The sequence below is a fragment of the Poromitra crassiceps genome (genome assembly GCF_964638095.1).
Source record: "Poromitra crassiceps genome assembly, chromosome: 16".
NCBI classification, from domain to species: Eukaryota; Metazoa; Chordata; class Actinopteri; order Beryciformes; family Melamphaidae; genus Poromitra; species Poromitra crassiceps.
This window is the reverse complement of record NC_139645.1, coordinates 13412831-13426211: the sequence shown is the minus strand read 5'-3', so window position 1 is coordinate 13426211 and position 13381 is coordinate 13412831. Positions and strand designations below refer to the sequence as shown.

General features: G+C 43.5%; 1 protein-coding gene across 1 annotated transcript in view; it reads left to right on the top strand.

Annotated features, from left to right (window-relative positions):
* LOC310791456 (multiple epidermal growth factor-like domains protein 10) overlaps positions 1-13381 on the top strand; it is a gene marked incomplete at its 3' end in the record, with an annotated part of 114942 nt that overhangs the window by 3363 nt on the left and 98198 nt on the right. The window lies entirely within an intron of this gene.

Here is a 13381-nt window from a genome sequence, read left to right as displayed (position 1 = left end):
AGAACTGCCACAGTTGGATTTGTCCCTATCCAGCGTCCCCCTGCAGTCTCCTCCAAGCCACACCCCCAAACGCTTCGTTTGCCCAGAGGGGAATTGGGACGTCACTAGCTTCCTCCTGCATACTGCGCAGGTCTCTCTCACACAAGCTACCTGCACCATTTTGTCTATAGCCACAAAATTAACACTTCTAGCTGGAGCGACGCCAACTGTACGTGATCCAGCAACTGCAGAGGTGCATTCGGTAAGTCTAGGCATTTTGAGATGTCCTCTTTAGCGTAGTACCGTTAAGTTAACAATAACTCGCAACCTTGCGTGCTGGTCCACAGACGCTAATCTGATTGGCCGCTGGGAGCCTGGGGCGGGCTCTCCCTCAGCGGCCAATGGGAACTGTTAGTTCTGAATATATTATAGAAACAGGCCATTCTTGGGAAGCGACGAGATGAGGAAGTGAGAACTCCGTCACAACAAACGGGGTTGCTATATTTTCGACAGATTAATCCAGAATCATGTTTTATGGACCAGAGACACACGTTTTTAAGAGGTTACAGCTGCACGAATTGGGACCTTTAAACAAATCAATAATATGAGCATATTTATTTACATATTCTGGAATTTCTAATGAGGGAGAAGGAGGTGAAGTCATTTTTTACTTTTTTCTTTTTTCTTTTTACCATATCAGACACACATTATTAGTCAAAGTAGAGTATTTTATATGCATCTTAAAATATGACTAGTTTAGGGGGTCTTTAATATAATCCAATGAAAAGCTATTGGTTCACTCTACTATTGAGAATGGGAAAGAAAAAATAGTTTTGCTTTTTTTTGCAATCAGTTCATGAACAATTCATATATTAAGATATTATTAGAGAAATGACAGAAACAATTTCAGCAGCACCAACTAATCAGAGGCACAGAGACACCGTTTTATGAGACTTTTGAAACACATTTATACAGAACACAAGATAAGATAAGAAGATAATAGCACTTTATTAATCCCTAGAGGAAATTCAGGTGCTGTGCACATAGTCAATGGACAAGGCCATACAATTATGTTGGCCTAGGTTTTTGATGTAGACATTGGGCTCTATCGTTGCATCGGCGCAGTTTCTAGGCCGAGCGGCAGGCGCAGATCAAAGCAGTGGGCGTGGAAAGGCGCACTTGATATCGTGTGCTGGCGCTAGATGCAGCCCAAAGCATTACAACCACGCCTTTTAGGCGTAAAATTATGCACCGTCATGCTCATTGGATAAGTGCAATAAACGAATCGCACGCTTGCCTTTTTAGCTCCAATTCCAGTGATCCCGCAAAACCAGACGAAAGCCAAACGCTCTGCCCCCCCCCCCCCCTCCCTTCATCCAGCCTGTCTGTCTGCATTATAGGCTATTATTCCATATTATTATGCTTCTCAAACCAATCTAACTGCAGTTTCAATACTGCAAGCATGTAAATACGCTACACTATAGCAAGATCAAAGTGAAAATAATGTACTAAACGCATCAGCTAGAAAAATATAGCCTATTAGATTGGTGAAAGTTTGTCCAGAAAGATATCGTTTTCTCTCCCCTGCTGCAGGTAGAATGATGCACATAAATATACCCTACATTATGTAAAGTCATTGCATAAATGTGTTTTTATTGTAAAACTAAATGTGGAGTAGGGCGAAGTTATTGGAGCGCACATCACAGTATAGCAGATGACAGTAGAAGCTTCCGAAGCGCGTTCCGCTGTCACTTACCTAAATCACGTTAAATCCACACAGGGTATATATAGGCTCAAGAGGACATATATGTTTCACATAGGGTGGTGTTTCATTTCATGTTTTATTTGGTCCAATATTGAAATGTTCGACAATTGCAGGTTGTCTTACCATTACACATTATTTTAGATCTACCTTTTATATCTATTTCGGCTCATTTAGTTGCTATTTAGTAGCGAAATGGAGGACCCAATTGCATGCTGGGAGTGGACATTCACAGGCAGTAAACTTACAACTGCTATTTCCTATGGGAAGCTGGGTGCTGCTATGTGTTGTGTCTGTTTGAGCGAGGGAGTCAGAGAGAGAGAGAGAAGGGTGACTCAGAGGCAGAAGAGCACTGGCGCACTGAATAGGCCTGGTTTCAGAGAGAGACAGAGAAGGGTGACAGGGGAGAGGCACAAGTGCACTGGCGCAGTGAATAGGCCTGGTTTTCAAAGGCGCAAAGCGCTAAATTTAAGGCAGGTGCCAAGATATCAGTACGCCGAGATTTAAGGCCGACACGCCCACTTTGGCGCATTCAGGGACTCCGCCACGCCCATTCGGCCTAAAGCGCATTTGGCAGCCTAAAGCCTATTGATATTTTCCCGAAACAGGCGCAAGGCACGTTTTTTTGCGTTTAAGGCCCGTTTTAGCGCCGAAGGCCTGTGGGAGAATAGGGACCATTGTCTAGAGGAGGTCATTCGCAAGCCCAAACCTTTGGTTCTAAAAAAAATGGGGCGAACGCGCAAATATCAAAGATTGCAGTTCCTCGAATGGCCACATGAGGCTGGCTGCAAAAGGGAGTCATTCCCCAATGACCCCATGTTAAAATGCCTCTGACTTTACAGCAGAAATAAACATGTTTACAGTGTGGTGAAAAAACAGAACAAAAATGCTGTTTGGTCTCCATAGCTAATTTCACCGTTCTTAAAGGAACACTCCGCCCATTTTCAACCAGCTTTGTATCATTAGAACATCAGTAGTATATCAGAAAACTGTAAACGGTTTTGAAGTCTGTCATTTAATTTGACAGTTATTGAGTGTTAAAGTGTTAAAGTGTCTAACTCAAATTAATAACTCATTAACTCAAATCAACTCTCAATAACTGTCAAACTAGATGAATGATGAATAGTTTGACAGTTATTGAGAGTTGATTTGAGTTAATGAGTTATTAATTTGAGTTAGTGTGGACCAGTGATGTCACTGGTCCACACTTTAACACTCAATAACTGTCAAATTAAATGACAGACATCAAAACCGTTTACAGTTTTGTTTTCTGATATACTACTGATGTTCTAATGATACGAAGCTGGTTGAAAATGGGCGGAGTGTTCCTTTAACAACTGTACGTGGGTGTTGTTGTTGTTGTTGTTATTGTTTTAATAGAACTCACCTGTTTATACAGTCTCTGGCTGCCAAAGGAAGTCTGACTAGAAGTGAATGGGGAAAATGACCCGACTTCTCACTTGATTTATGACCTGAGTAAACTCTTTCCTAATGACTTGATGGCTGCACTCGCTATTTTCAGGTCTTCTTCAACACAGCAGCATGATGTTCATTTAGTAAATGATGGTCCCATTTAGAGTCAAATAGACAATAAAGCGGACTATGTTTTGGGGCGTGATTGACAGGTCGCCTGTCCAGTGATCGTGCAGCTCGCCGATCACGGACCAATAGCAGGCGGTTGCTGTGGCTGTTCTCGTCCAAATGGTCACATCTGGCTCCATGAAAACCAAGATGGCGCCGGGCACAATGCAAAACTCGAGGCTTCAAATCGGGAATCCAAAAACACCAAATTTCACGTTGTTCTTTTAATTAATGTTCACTGGCGCTTTCATAATATGTGTGAAACATGGCTGTTCTTATTATCCTGCAAATAACCTTCAGCGGTGACCAAACAGCACAGCAGCAGCATATCATCCAGCATGCTGTTAGTTATCAGACGGCTCTGGATATGGAAAATCCACAGCAGGCGGGGGAGACGCAGCTTCGCATCACATCTGTACATGAAGCAAAATCGTTTTGCTGAAATTTATTTTGTTACTTTCAAACTTATTTCACTTTATACACAGGAAATAGCTATAGGCCTCAAATTGCACTGATAGGCTATCTCCTGCAGCGGCGATTCAATCTCCTAGTGGTCGTTATCTCTTCACTTGTGTCGGGGCAGCTATCTATATCAGCTGTTAGAGGCTGTCCGACTTCTATCACTGCAGCTCTGTTACAAAGCGGGTCCACTTCTGTGAGAGTCTGAACGCAGAAAGCTTTGAAATCAACGTCAACAGAAGCGAAGAGAAGAAGGCCCACATGAGAGAGCAGGCGGAGATGAAGCAGCACATGAAATGGGAAACGACCTCAAACGCGTAGCGAGAAAAACAAAATCGGCTAATATGGAGTTACACATTGTCAGATATCATTTTAACTGAGAAACTTAATATATTTATTATGTTGTTTGGACGATATAGCGACTTGTTTATTGAGGCATTCATAAGGAAAAGAGTTGCCTATGGCTTTGCCCTTCCCCGCTGTCATATACTGTATGTTAACATTGCGTAACGAAATTAATTTTGTGTCTGTTAATAATTCCTCATAGGCAAATATGTAACTCATATTAAGCTTACCGTACATATGGTGGAAGTCCTGCCTGTGTGAGGTGGATATATTGCATTTTGTGCAAAACGTTTGTTAGTTTGTTAGATAAAACATCCACATTTCTCAAAATCCTCCTTAATTATTATTATTATTATTAATTTTTGCCCAGTCAAAGGAAAAGATCCTTAATCTGACATCAAACAAACATCAAATGGAGCGGAGCAGACAACAGACACTCACTCCAAACACATTTAACACTTACACTTCTTTCTTTCTTTCTTTCTTTCTTTCTTTCTTTCTTTCTTTCTTTCTTTCTTTCTTTCTTTCTTTCTTTCTTTCTTTCTTTCTTTCTTTCTTTCTTTCTTTCTTTCTTTCATTTTAAACTCACCCCCTAGCTCCTCTCAAGGCAAACCTCTGCTCTCACACACACACACACACACACACACACACACACACACACACACACACACACACACACACACACACACACACACACACACACACACACACACACACACACACACACACACACACACACACACACACACACACACACACAGTGTCACACACACACACACACACACACACACACACACACACACACACACACTGTTCTTCTCTTCATATTGCATTGTCGCTCTAGTGCAGTGGAGTATGGTGCCTGGAGAAGTGGGTAGAGGATTTATGCCCCCAAACGTCTTTTTTAAGGCGGCCCATCCAGTAAAGGATAAATGCCCTGTGTTATAAACAGTGATATATATGTAAGACTATCCTGTCATTTAATTCACCCAAAAATGGGCCAGTAGTATTTGCACATTGTCACTTAACTCATTCTCTGCCAGGGTCATTTCGGTCTGTGTGCTCCCAGTGCCAGGATTTTGAGCATATTTCCTGATCTTCCAGGACCCACAGAATATTCTGTGCTAGGAATAAAATTACACAACATATCTCACAATAAAGCAGAGACTCTCTTCTTACCCCTTGTAAAAAACTGAAACTCTCCCATGTTTCCTTGTTTAGTTACAAGCAGTGGAAGTTAGCTTGTTTTCACTAAAAATGCCCTCCTTTGGACAGAAATATGAGAAAAATAGGTTTTTAGTGAAGGACACCGTTTCAAGCAGAACTCTCTTTTGAGCCTTTTATTTTTTGCCTCAGTGACACATCAGACATATACAGTATTTGTTTTCCCAAATAAATAAATAAAAAATAAAAAATAAGAGAATGTATTTTACAGTTGCCATGTGGATTTTTAGCTTAGCTTGATAAAAGCATAAACAAATGGAACGAACCCTTATGTGGTCACACTCACACACTCTCTCTCTCTCTCTCACACACACACACACACACACACACACACACACACACACACACACACAGGAATAACGAGTGCTGTAACGTTACCTGCTGTCACGTTACCTCTCATAACTAACGTTAGCACAGAAGATCACACAATAGCTACGTTAGTGCTGTAAACTTTGAAATGTTTATGTGACACTTGTTTCGCCTTGGTTGCTGGGGACGGGTGTGTGACGCGGTTTGACGCGTTTGACGTATCCATGTGATTCCCCCTCCCTTGAGTGTGAAGGGAGCTCTCCCTGGAGAGCTGGCAAGAGGAAACGTGAAGCGAGTCATGCCGGCGGCATAAGTTATAAACAATGCGTGACAATTATACTCAAATGTTGTGTGTGTGATCATTTCATCTCAAACGCGATACAAAAAATAGGCTACTTTTTACCATCGTCATCGCTCTCTCCAAGTGGCACTCATTTCTCCTCCTCCGATTCATCTGTGTCAGACCAGAACGCTGTGAAGGGGAGCCTTCGTCGCCATGGCGCTCCGTCGTGGAGCAATAACAAAAACGCTGGCGTCTTCCTCGCCATCGTCGCCAGCCGAGAACTCTGGATCGGACTCTGTTTCGACCACAGGCTCCACCCATAAATACTAAACTAGCGGGTTCCTTTTATCAGTTTGACCTGAAACAATGTCACAGGCTGGGAAAGTGTCTGATGTAATGTAAACAGCCAAAACATGAAAGTACGTCCGAGTACGTCTTTGGCACAGAACGCCATTGTTAAAAGTACGTCCGGGTACGTCTTTGGCAGAGAATGAGTTAACTTGCTTGACTTCAGGGAGTAAGGATCATTACCTAACCTGTAGAGGTGTTGGTCATTTCACCACATGGCTCTGACAGGATTAGAGAAGCATGGCAGGGGGAACTTGGTATTGATTTATCTGACATTATATGTGATACAGCTCAGTTAATAGTTTAAAGTCGCTCACCGTCTGCACTATTCTAAGCATAAATTGCACAGGATTTACCCTTCCATCTCACCACTGTGTGACAGGTGTCAGAGGGCACTCTGTCTCATGCTTTCTGGTTCTGCCCTTCACTGACAGGATTCTGGGCCAAAATATTTCACTGGTACTCTAAGGCCTACAAAATAACCCTTCAGCCGGAGGCAGAACTCGCCATCTTTGGCTGCTTGGAGTCCTCTCTGAACTTCTCTACAGCTGTGCAACAGTCTCTGACACTGGGGATAATTGTTGCCGAAAAAAACTCATTCTGAAGGAATAGAATTCCCCCTCTTCACCTTCTTTTCAATTGTGGTTGATGGACATGATCTCTGTTATACGGATGGAGAGGCTCAGGTTCCTGAGAACCAACTCACTTCAAAAAAAAATCGAACAATCTGGGAGCCGTTTCTAGCCTACCTCGATGAGGTTAGGGGCAACGGGTGACTCGCTTGGATGGTTTCCGCTCTATTCAATTTTTTTAAAGAATATATTGAAAAGAAAAAGAAAGAAAATACACACATGGCTCTGACATAACTCACAAGGATGCCAGTTAGGAGATGGGTTTATTTACAACAAAAAAAACAAAGTCTACAGAGCCCTGGTTCAGCCCCCCCCCTCCTCTCTGCTGTCTCTGGGGACTGACCCAGAATCACACCATTTAGACCTCTATATACAGTACCTCTCACAGGTCAAGTCCTAGAATAGATCAGCTTACTGCAGATAGTGCCCCCTAGGTCTTGAGGGAGGTATTACAACAACTTCTAAATTCTCTCCACAGACGCCTTAAAGTCCGTGGACTTTCTGTTTCTAATGTCATGCTGACTGTGCTGAACCTTGATGCTCTCTCTTGTGTGAACCAGCAAACCTGTATTGAGACAAAATTGACAGTAAGAAGATAATGAAATTGTTGGCAAATTCCCCTTGAGCGTTGAGCATGTGTGTTTTGCTGATACTACTGTAGCATTGCATCTTGGCTGAAAAGGAGTTGCTGGCGAGAGAGAGAGAGAGCTTTTTCAAAGGGAACCAACAGGAGGGAGGGCTATGGGATCCCATGGGATCAATTAAATCAAGTAAATTAAATAAATATAAATAAATAAAATCACAATCACAGATTTTTTTTTAATTGTATATATTTGTTTTACATTGTTTCAGCTCCTCGAGCCCATCCACCCACATCCACCTCCGTGTGCTTCGCTGAAAATTAATCAGAGAAAAAACAGTGACGTTCAAACCTGTCAAAGACAATAATATCAATGTTGTGTAAGGAAAAAGAATAAGTGCAACGAAGAACATCAAGGCGAGGCAAGTTTTTTGTATATAGCACATTTCATAGAGAGGCCATTCAAAGTGCTTTACACACAATAGATCAAAGAAAAAAGCATAGACAAAAACAAGATTACAAAGGGAAAAAGATACAGTTCATGTAAAAGAACAAGCAAAATGTGTTAAATTAAAAGAATTTAAATCGAGTAAAAGAGATATTTGTTTGCCGGCCTCACCCGACAAAAATATGCATAGCGCGCTACGACTTTTACGGAGAGCGAACCGAACTCCCTCAATTGTTCTTAGCGTCGAGTCTCTCTTCCCGGTGTGACACTGTCAACCGGCACAAAATGAAGTGTGCATTACCTCGACAAAGATAATCACGACTCAAACGACCAATCAATTTGCATGTAGATGAGCTCGTGAAGGATTCTTAAGGAGCGTAGATAGATAGATTCTTTCCGGTGCTCTTATCCCGCTCCACAGGCAGGCTCCGCGGCTCCCGACTTGTCAAATCTTCCCCCTCAGAACAAGGCGATATAATTGGCTATAAGCAACTAACAATTAAAAACTTCAATCACGTCTCAATGGAGGTTAATAAAGAGTCTCAGTATTGAGTAGTCACTCTCCTACTGGTGACAATCAGCGGGAATAAAAAGCCGCCTCAGCGCGCGTCGCCCCGCTCTTTATCTAATGCCGCTCTGCCGCAGAAATCAATTATCCACCCTACATGGTAAATTGTATAGGGCGGCGTTGCCTCTCCATTTAAGAGCAGGAGTGAATGGGTTTGCCTGGGGAAGGAGGGGGGTGGGGGGAGAGGAGTGGAGTGGAGTGAATAGAGAGGCAAAGTGACCGCCTACTTCCTGCTTCAGCACTGTACCAGAGATGTTCATCCGCCGTTTATTTTCCCATAGACATTTCGTAAAATGCTTATAAAAATAGTTTTACTTCAACAAGCCAAACGCTTCAGCTATATTTAGAATCGGGAGAGACCATAGAACATTTCACTCGGACCAAAACCTAAAAAAAACGACATAGAAAAAAAAAAAATCTTTAAATCCGCAATTCTTTTACGTTTTGGTACGAGTGAAATATGATGTGGTCTCTCCTGTTTCTAAATATATCTGAACCGTTCGGTTTGAACAAGTACAACTATTTTTATAAGCATTTTACGAAATGTCCATGCGAACGATAAATGGCGGATGAAAATCTCTGGTACAGTGCTGAAGCAGGAAGTAGGCGGTCACTTTGCCTCTCTATGGGTTTGCCTGGGGAAGGAGCGGGGTGGGTGGAGGGGGAGAGGAGAGGAGGGTATTGCGTGTCTTTATTCAAGACATGCTCGTAAACAACTTTATTAGATTCTCCTGCAGCACCCGGGGGCCGTAGACAAAATGCCCCTTGACTCTATTGTGTGACACTGCTCCCCCCCAACACGCGTGCATGCCCGCGTGCACGCACTCGCTAGCTTGAAAGCGTGAAGCTAATTCCCCAATGTTAACTATGGGACAGACGCCTGGTCGGCTCATGTTAACCGCATCGGACAGGCTTTGTTGTTCAATATTCAGAGCGCGGGGGGCAGCTGAAAGGTTTCCCTCCCCAGCAGGCAGAGAGGAGGAGGAGGGGCTTCAGAGCGCGGGGGACAGCTGAAAGGTTTCCCTCCCCAGCAGGCAGAGAGGAGGAGGAGCAGAGCGCGGGGGGCAGCTGAAAGGTTTCCCTCCCCAGCAGGCAGAGAGGAGGAGGAGGGGCTGCCTGCACTAATTCACTTAGTGGCTTTCCCTGTTTCTGTCCTTCCTGGCTGTTCCGTGTGATATATATACAGCAATTTTGGAAAATAATTGCTCCCTACATTTCCTATTCAATATTTGAAAAACCACAGACGATTCTATCCTGAAAAACCAAATTATTTTGCAAGTTAACATCTTAAGACGACTCCTAACTTTAGTAGGCTATTTATTAATCATTTAGGCTAGTATTTTTATTCATTAGATTAATAAATAATGGACTAATGCCAGCCATCATTTTGTGAGAGTACTGTGTCAATGTTTTCAAATGGTGGATCTCTCCTTCATGATGTATGGAATTATTTGCAGGTTGTCCTACATGTTTTGTTTCTGAGCGCTCCCTCCCGGGACGCCATTTTATCTCCCTCAGTCACTTTTCTCCTTCCTCATTCGCTGTCCTAGCCTGACACTGCCAGATGGTTTGTTACACAGAACCGTCTGGGTCATTGGAAACCGGGCGCTGTTCAAAAAACACCTCGCAGGCGATTGGATGAACCGTCCGTCTATCGCCGTCGATGACAGACTCGCTTCTCGTTGTCGTCGCACCTAAATCTAGCCGGTAGCTGCCTCTGGATGCTGATTGGTCCAGCCCCACTGCTGGGACGGAGTTAAACCAATAGCGTTTCCCGGTGCACCTATCCGCTTTTGTGGGTCCTGCATGCTGTTTGCTTCACCCCCCTCCTGGCTGTTGAACCTGAGCAGCTTGGCCACCTGTGATCTTATCGCCTGTCAACCTGCTTTGACCCCCCCCCCCCCCACCCCCCGCCATGCCTCCCTCCACCCATCACCTCTGCCACTCAACACATCTCTACCACAGATGTGATGTAAATCACAGGACTGTCATTTACAATCATGTCCTAGAACAGCGGTTCTCAACGTGACCACTAGTCTGCACCAGAGGTGCTTGGGGGGTTCCAAGGGCTCCCAAGCAAATCATTGAATCGTTAAATTTGACCATTATTTAATTTACAAGAAGTTAAAGGAACAGCTCACCCTAAAATCCAAAATACATACAGTATATTCCCTCTCACCTGTAGTGCTATTTATCCATCTATATCGTTTTGTGTTAGTTGCCTGAGTTTTGGCGATATTGGCCGCAGAGTTTCTGCCTTCTCTCCAATACAGTGGAACTGGATGGCGCTCGGCTTGTGGTGCTCAAAGTGTCAAAGAAATACATTTGATAAACTCAACAGCAGTGTCTCTTTCCAGAAATCATGACCCCGTTACTCAAGATAATCCACAGACCTTGTTATGAGCAGTTTCATGGAGGAACTATTTTCGTTTGACCGAACTACACCCGCTAGCTGCTAGCTAGTTGCTACATGAGACTGCAAAAGAAAATAGTTCCTAAAATATGTATTTTGGATTTTAGGGTGAGCTGTTCCTTTAACACAATTACAGTAGAGAATCTAGAAGCATGACTGTGCTGATCATAGGTTCACTGTTATCTCTATACCTACAATACAGACAGCCATGCAACTTCAGCATCATTCATAAACACATTCACAGGCTCTCAGTGGTAAACAGTGTGGAGGGTTTTTTTCTTTTTTGCACACTCCTCCCTCTCACTTGATGTGGCCCGAGCGCGAGAGCAGAAATATTAAATATTTCCTGTTTCTGTTCAAAACACGTGATTTCATTTCTGAGCCCCGGCGACCGGTGGGTGCCTCGACCCGCCTGGTCCACAGGTTTACATGGAGATCAGGTGTGCTGTGCACTTCCTTTTTTTAAATAAAGCATTTTCGATTTTTTTTCCTCCCTAAATTGTACTTGGCCAATTCCGCCTGCTGTCCCGGTCGTCACCACCGCTTCTGGCGAGTGCTGTAGAGACTAGCACGTGCATCCTCTGTGCAGTCGCCAGCCACTTCTTCTCACCTGACAGTGAGGAGTTTCCCCGGCAGGACGTAGTAGCGTGTGGCGGATCACGCTATCCCCTCCAGTTCTCCTCCCTCGAACAGGTGGCCCCCGAGCGACCAGAGGAGGCACTAGTGCAGCGACCAGGACTCGTACCCCACCGGCTTCCCACCCGCAGACACGTCCAATTGTGTCTGTAGGAACGTCCGACCATGCCGGAAGTACCCCTGCACACTACCCCGGGTGTGCATTTCCTCTGCTCTCAACCACCGCGGCAGATCACAAGAGACTGGAGGGCGTGGAACACTGCGTCAGCACGCCGAGACAATAGCAGGAATTAGCCGACGATAATTTGATTTGATATAATCTATTAATCACGCTGCGCCCTGCTGCTGATGTAAATCCCCCTTGTAGCTGTTTCTGTTCCAATCCAGAGGATGAAAGGATTAGGCTCCACTTTAATGATTCATCAACTCACTTTATCTTCACTTCTCTCTGTGAGATTCTAACCAGGCCTTCAATGAAGCAACAGCATTCACAAGGCTGCATGCTCAGGTCAACTTTCTCCTTTATTTAGCAATCATTGTAGGTGGAGATGAGGTTTGTAATATTTCAAATATAACCTATATACAGTATAGGCTATATAACAAAATGAGAAATGTAATTGACTTTTTCAGGAGCGCCCTGTTCACATTCACACACACATTCATACCTGGAAGCTGACCAGTACAACCACATCTGCTGATCTGCTGGTCACTGGTCAGCTCCACTGGAGCTGGACTCATGACTGACTGACTGACTGATTGATTTGGACTTAGTTGCTATATTTGAAAGAATTCTGCTTGTGTTTGCAGGCTTCAAAATTCAAGTATAACCAAAGGTTGGAGTAGCATTGATTTAGGATTGAGAAACTCAAGTGTTTTCGCTTCAAACTACAATTCCAAAAAATACATTTTCCAGCAGAATATTTATTGAAGCAATCAAATGCTCGGAGAGGATCTTTCTGCAAAAATGTAGGGGGGAATTAGGAGTGAACAGCCCATCATCTTCTACATATTGGGCACAAATAAGGCCCAAAGGAGAGACATTGCCACATTACTTATGAAGAACCCTCCTACAAACCATTTACTCACTTATTTTGTGTGATGGGTTTTGCCTCGATCGTCATCGCTGTGGTTCTGCTACAGTGAAACTACCGGTAAAACACATTTTGCCGCAGGTGAAATACATCAGTCCCGCTCATAATTACCTCTATTTCTGAGCAGATGTTCTCTGTATTTCAGGTAATAAGTCTAGCTCATTATCCCTTTTAACAGATTACATCTTTTCTCCGTATGCAGCAAAAAAAAACACGTGGGTGAATCAGTGTTGGGCAGTAACACGTGTTGAAGTGTTGGCCAGTAATGCGTTACGGTAATCTGATTACTTTTTCAGTAACTAAGTAATGTAAGGCGTTACAATTTCCAAAACATTTTTTTTTTTTTTTTTTTTTTTTTTACCTTTACCTTTATTTATTCAGGGGAGTCTCACTGAGAGCAATAGACCAGAACAGCACATCTGGGTAATTTGCAAAACTTGAAGGCCGCGCCCCTTTTTAGGGGATAACACAAGCCACTCGCGTTGACTTCAATGTAAAATAGCAGTACCCAAAACATCTATAGAAAAATAACAGAATTCATTTCCTTTATAAATGACCCAAAGACACCATGACATGACAATATATTTCAACTCGGCCGGCCATAGAATGCGCAAGATACATCGACACGAGGTACTTGCCTTATATGAACGCTGTATCCAGTTTCCACCAGGTTACATGCATCGTCCACATTGACGGTGTCACGCCTACCCTATCGCAGACCAG